This window comes from Miscanthus floridulus, chromosome 19, assembly GCF_019320115.1.
Source record: "Miscanthus floridulus cultivar M001 chromosome 19, ASM1932011v1, whole genome shotgun sequence".
NCBI lineage: Eukaryota > Viridiplantae > Streptophyta > Magnoliopsida > Poales > Poaceae > Miscanthus > Miscanthus floridulus.
The window spans coordinates 77,115,777-77,122,294 of NC_089598.1; positions in this window are offsets into that span (position 1 = coordinate 77,115,777).

Sequence of the window (6,518 nt, forward strand, 5' to 3'; positions counted from 1 at the left end):
CTGTGAACTCTTCTCCTTCCTCGACTGTTACTTCGACTATCACCAGATATCTCTCAAAGAGGACGACCAGATCAAAACATTGTTCATCACGCCTTTTGGTGCGTATTGCTATACCACCATGTCTTTTGAACTCAAAAATACTAGGGTGACCTACCAAAGGGCCATCCAGATGTGCCTTGATCAATAGATAGGCTGCAACGTCGAAGCTTACATCGATGATGTGGTCGTCAAATCCAAAACCATCGACAGTCTCATTGCCGACCTCGAAGAAACGTTCGCCAACCTGAAAAGATACAGATGGCAAAGTGCATCTTTGGAGTTCCATCCGGCATACTCCTAGGCTACATCATCAGCGCCTGCGGTATCGAACCCAACTCTGACATGGTCTCCGCCATTACCAATATGAAACGGCCGACCTACGTAAAGGATATATAGAAGCTCACAGGGTGCATAGCTACTCTCAGCCGCTTTATATCATGCCTCGACGAAGAGGGACTACCGTTCTTCAAACTACTCAAGGCCTCTGAGCGCTTCTCCTAGTCGAAGGAGGCTAATATGGCCTTCGAGCAGCTCAAGTTGTTTTTAATGAAACCCCCGATCATGACGGTGCCTCAACTAGATGAAACCCTACTAATCTACATTGCTGCCACTTCTCGCATCATTAGCATAGCTATCATCGTCGAGCGCGTGGAAGTTGGACATGCCTATAAGGTGCAACGTCCGATCTACTTCATCAGTGAGGTTCTTAATGAGTCCAAAACTCGTTATCCTTAGGTTCAGAAGCTGTTATACGCCATTCTGGTCACGTTGCGCAAGCTCCGCCATTACTTCGAGTACTACAAGATCACCGTGGTCACCGAGTTCCCTTTGGGGACATCCTTCGTAACAAAGAGGCCAATGGCCGCATCATCAAGTGGGCAGTTGAGCTCGACACTTATTCCAAGAGCTGAGTGGACCATTAAGTCGTAGGCGCTGGCTGACTTCATCGCTGAGTGGACCGAGATCCAAGAGCCCATCCCCACTGCTTGCCCCGAGCACTGGATAATGTATTTCAATGGCGCCCTCAACATCAACGGTGTTGGTGCTGGCATTTTGTTTATTACTCTGACTAAGGACAAGCTCCGATACGTTCACCGAATTCATTTTCTAGCTTCCAACAATGCCGCGGAATATGATGCATGTCTCCACGGACTTTGTATAGTCGTCGAGCTCGACGTCAAATGCCTCATGGTATACAGAGACTCCGCGCTGGTCATCAACCAGGTCAACAAAGATTGGTCATGTTCCAGCGAGAAGATGGACGCATAGTACGCCGAGATTAGGAAACTCGAAGGAAAGTTCTACAATATCGAGTACCACCACGTGGTACGAGACCAAAATTAGCTCACCGACCACCTATCTAAGATAGACTCTTCTCGCACTATGATTCTACCTAGGGTTTTTGTTCAAGACCACTTTACGTCGTCTAATAAGGAAGAGAAGGAAGTTCAAGAAATCCCCCCAGACGAGCAGCTGGTGCTTACAGTACCTTCACCGGTCGTAGATTGGAGGGAACAGTTCATCAAGTACCTCACCAACACTGACATACCCACTAATAAGACCAAAACTGAATGCCTCATTTGTCACAGCAAGCATTATGTGCTGGTAGACGAGAAGTTAATGAGGAAAAGCGCCAAGAAAGAGATACTGCAAAAATGTATCACCCAAGAAGAGGGAGTGAAACTACTTCTTGAAATTCACTCTAGCTCCTGTGGCAATCACGCGACCTCCAGAAACCTAGTCGGCAAAGCTTTCCGAGCTGGTTTTTACTGGCCCACGGCCATCTTCGATACGGAAGACCTCATCTGATATTGTGAAGGATGTTAATTTTTCGCCAAGCAAATACACGTGCCGATGTAGGAATTGCAAACCATCCCAACTTCTTGGCCTTTTGCATGCTGGGGACTGGACATGATCGGGCCTTTCAAGCCTATGCCAGGTGATTTTCGGTACATATACGTCGCCATTGACAAGTTCTCCAAGTGGATCAAATACAAGCCACTTGTTTTGGCCACTGCAAAGAAGGTAGTCAAGCTCTTCGAAGATATCATCCATAGATTCGGTCTCCCGAACAGCATTATCACCGACCTCGAAACTACATTCACTGGTCACCATTTTGTGGACTTCTGCGAAGATCGATGCATCTCCATCAAATACGTCTCTGTTGCCCATCCTAGAGCCAATGGCCAGGTCGAACAGGCAAATGGCATGATCCTCAATACCCTCAAGAAGAGACTATACCAGAAACAGAAAAAGCATCCGAGCAGATGGCTCAAAGAGCTCCCAGCTATGGTCTGGGGACTGCACACTCAAGCTAGTCGCAACACCGATGTATCTCCATATTTTTGGTCTACTGTTCAGAGGCCATACTCCCTTTGGACATTGCCTTCCGAGCACCCAGGGTAGAGAATTATAATGAAGAGTAAGTCGTAGCTATTTGGATAGAGGACATTGATAGAGCCAAATAAGAACGCCTGATCACTTGCATCCGCATAGCCAAGTACCTAGAAGGCCTGTGAAGATACTACAATCGCAATATCAAAGGTCATTCCTTTGCGGTCGACGACCTCGTTATCCGTAGAAAGTAGAAAACCAAAGGAATGCACAAGCTCTCCTCCCCCGCCAAAGAGGTTACCCGACTAGGGCCTTACCGGCTATGTGACATGGAGGGAATCGATATCCCCAACTCATGGCACATCAAGCAGCTTATACGTTTCTATCATTGAAACACTCCAGATATGTACTCTTCACTTCATAATGAATAAAGTTTTTGTCGCCATAATTTGTCTCCATTATTTCTCCACTCCAGTTTAATCTCCATTTACGATTACTAGCTCCAAGTTACTCCTTAACAAGCTCCGACAATTATATGTGATCTCCATAAATGTTGTGCCCAGTTTCTCCATACTAAAATATCTTTAAGATATTCCGCCAACCATCGAGCAGCACACGTTATGTTCTGTGTTCTTTGGAGGAAATCCTGTCTCCGATCTCTCCCTACACGTGCTACGGGCTCCAGGGCTCTGCGTTATGGGTGGTCGGCTATGGTTCCTTGGTCATGTCTGTTCCTCCTACACGTGCACGAGCTCTAGCGCTCGATGTTATGGAATATGGGTTAGCCAAGGCCAAGAGCCCAGTAACGAACTAACTGCTCGGACACACCAGTAATGAACTAACTGCTCGGACGCTGCTTATACCATGTATAAACACGTTAGGGTTAACAACACATCTCTTTTTCACCACAAGCGCTAGCAAGCCACCCAAACACGCACATGTCATCTACTTACAACATTTATACAAATACACAAATGTTTGCTTAGGCCCTTGTGCATTTAACTCCCCTTTCCAGTTGTCCCATACAGGTTCCTCTCTACTCAAGTTATTGAGCTTGGCCCTCATCGTCTACCTCGCTGAATAGATCGACATCGTCGGCCAGCCTCTTCACCGCGTCCTCCACCTCATCTTTCAACTGCTCCTGCTTCGTCGCACCCATCCCTCTAGCGAATCTGGCCCCTATCGCTCGTAGATTGATGGTAGGGTAGTGAGACTAGACCACTGCCAGGGCATGTGTCATGATGGAGACAACGACATCTCAGTTGAAGCCTTTGAAGTTCTCCCACACCACCTTGCACCTGTCAATGATGGCGTCTAGACGAGGCCGTCTGTCATCGGGCTGAGGAGCTACCTCCATGTCGATAGTATTCCCCTCTAGATTTTTGCCTCTAGCTCCAGCACGTCGAATTGCGCCTTGGTTCTTCGATAGTATTCTACAGACACCAAAGGGCTTCGTCGAACAAAGAAATCATTTTAGCAACAACTCCGACCATGAACTACTCACCTTCTAGATCCTCGACTAGTTTCTTCGCTCACCTAGACGCCTCTTCCATCTCCTCTTGGAGTTGACCGACGACTTGACGCAAATGGTCGAGCTCTACATCTCGGTCTAAAAACGTAACGATCGATAGCAACATCATGACTGTTTGGCAATGCAGAACAAATTCACCGATCCATAGTACCTTTCTTCTATTCAAAGATGCTTTGTAGCTGCTCAGAGGTGCGCCCAGCTGCTTGGAGATGCTCTTCAGCTGCTCAGAGGTGCACTCTAGCTGCTCGGAGACAGTCTTCAACTACTCAGATAAGATGCCCTTTTGGTACTCAAGGTCCTTGGTGTTTGATTCAGCAAGATCCCTTTCGTGTTGGGCCCTCTAGACGTTCTTCTCCATCAGTTTCATCACCTCCTTCAGCTTCTCGTTCTCCTTGGCGAGGGGCTCCATCCTTTTGATCAACTACTGTCGTTGTGCAGTTCACGCTATGCCCTGCAAAGCACCAAGATTATAAAGGACCATAGTCTCCAACGCCAAAGACGAACACCGCTGACGTAATACTAACCTTAATTTGCTTCATAACTATGGAAAGGGTGGACCGTAGCCTCTTCACCTCCCTAGTGGTGTCCTCCTCTTCCACGACCACAACTTCCTCCCCTCGCTTGCGGAAGATACGGACGGTTTCAGATCATGATCCTTCACGCTCAATCTCCTCGACCTCGTCCTCTTCCTCCATAGCCGGTGGCACTCCCTAGGGGCTTGGTGGCCGCACAGAGTGATCGACCATGCCCTACGGCATCTCAGGACGCGCCGCCTGCTCCTTCGACGCTACCGTCCTCTACACCCCTAATTCCGGCATATCATCGGTAGCTCCTGCTCCTACCTTTGAAGACTCGGTGGCTCTAGCCATTCCTCCTAGCGTCTCCATCGACTTGCCCGTCGTTGTTGCCAACCGCTCTCCACCTCCAACTCCATAAGCAGTGGTGGTCGAATCCTCCACAAACTGATGAGCACTCAGGGACTCTAGGATAGAGTCTGCCCATAATGTCTCCCCCGGCTGCTCGCCAGTCTAGCCTAAAGGATTCAAATCCTTCACGCGCCCCGTTCTACATCAGATTAGCTCATCGGTCACCGCAACTATAAAAATCGGATAGCTACCGATCCCAAGGCAAAGATACTTACACATCAGCTTCCCGATAAATGGTTTTGAACCGGCACTGCCTCTCCAAGCACATAGGCACTGCTCTGGGGTCAACCCGTGTGTCCTGGGCTGGAGGTCCTGCGGCCCCCGCCATCGGCATCTCCTCTGCCTGCTACTCAGGGACTCCTTCCCCTCCCTTCGATTGCACCTCCGCATGCGTGTTGCGCGATGACGCTTTAGTGCTCGGAGGGGGAGCTATTGGAGCCCCGTCGTTGTCCAACCACTCAGATATCGCCGTACTCTACATCCGAGTGGTCTGACCGCCGCCAAATGAGATGTCGACTAGCTTGCGGGGAGCTACATCCACCGTTCTTCTCTTCTTTTGAGCCAGCTCATCTTTCGCCGCCCTTTTCTCCCAAACTTTCTTCGATACCGGGAGGACTCTCCTTCTGACCAGCACCTTCGCCTTTGGATTCGGATGAGGTGCTGATGGCACCTCCCTCTGGCTGAGTGGTCGGCCTGACATCCACTGCCTTCGACCAATCGCTCCTCAGCACGCTCGAGAAGTACGTCGCCCATTCCTACTAATGGATCTTTCCATAAATGAATCAGTCCACTGCTCAGCACCGGCACAGGATAAAAAGCACGAGGAAGAATAGTCGAGATTTTTACCTGAGGAGGTGGGTTCGTGCAGTTGAAGGGTTTCGTTTGCCCTAGCACGGTGTATGACATGTTTGGAGCAAATAGTTCAGCCGCCCGGTGCAACACAACTTTCTTTGTTAGATTCTTTGTCCTCTCCTGGGTGCCGTCAGTATCTCTTTGAAGTCAAAGCCCACGGGGCCCTCTCCTTGCAGGGCTGGACGCGACGCAGTATGAAGTTCACTGCCACTACCACTCCGCTCATCTTCATGCTCCTTATTAGCTCAAGGAGCTATTTCACCTGTTCCATATCGGCACTGGTCGGTTTCTCCGACCAGCTCCTTTGATTCTCTGGAATCTTTTCGACATCGCATCGGATGGCAGGATCACTTTGCTTCATATAGAACCACCTAGTATTCCATGCCTTCAGCGAGGTATTTAGTGGCACATGAATGTATTCGCCCGCCATCTCATCGTGGAGCTATAGATACATACCGCCGACAACTTTGGAACCGCCCCCTCCTTTCTTCTTCAGTCAGAAAAAGTGTCGAAAGAAACTGAAATGGGGAAGAATGCCAAGATACACCTCGTAGAAGTGGATAAACACAAAAATATGCAAAATAGTGTTTGCATGAAGATTACACAAGCTCACTCCCCAATACTCCAACAGATCCCGCAAGAAAGGATGTACAGGAACCCTTAATCCACGCCAGAAATAATCTTTGAATACAATGATTTTGTTGGTGTGTGGCATCGGATAGGGCTCACCGTCGGCCGAATGCCATCCGGCGGTAACACGGTCAGGAAGAACGCCTGCCTCCACCATCTCATTGAGCTCCGTCTCCCCCGTGAGTGACGGTACCCATTCCTTATCA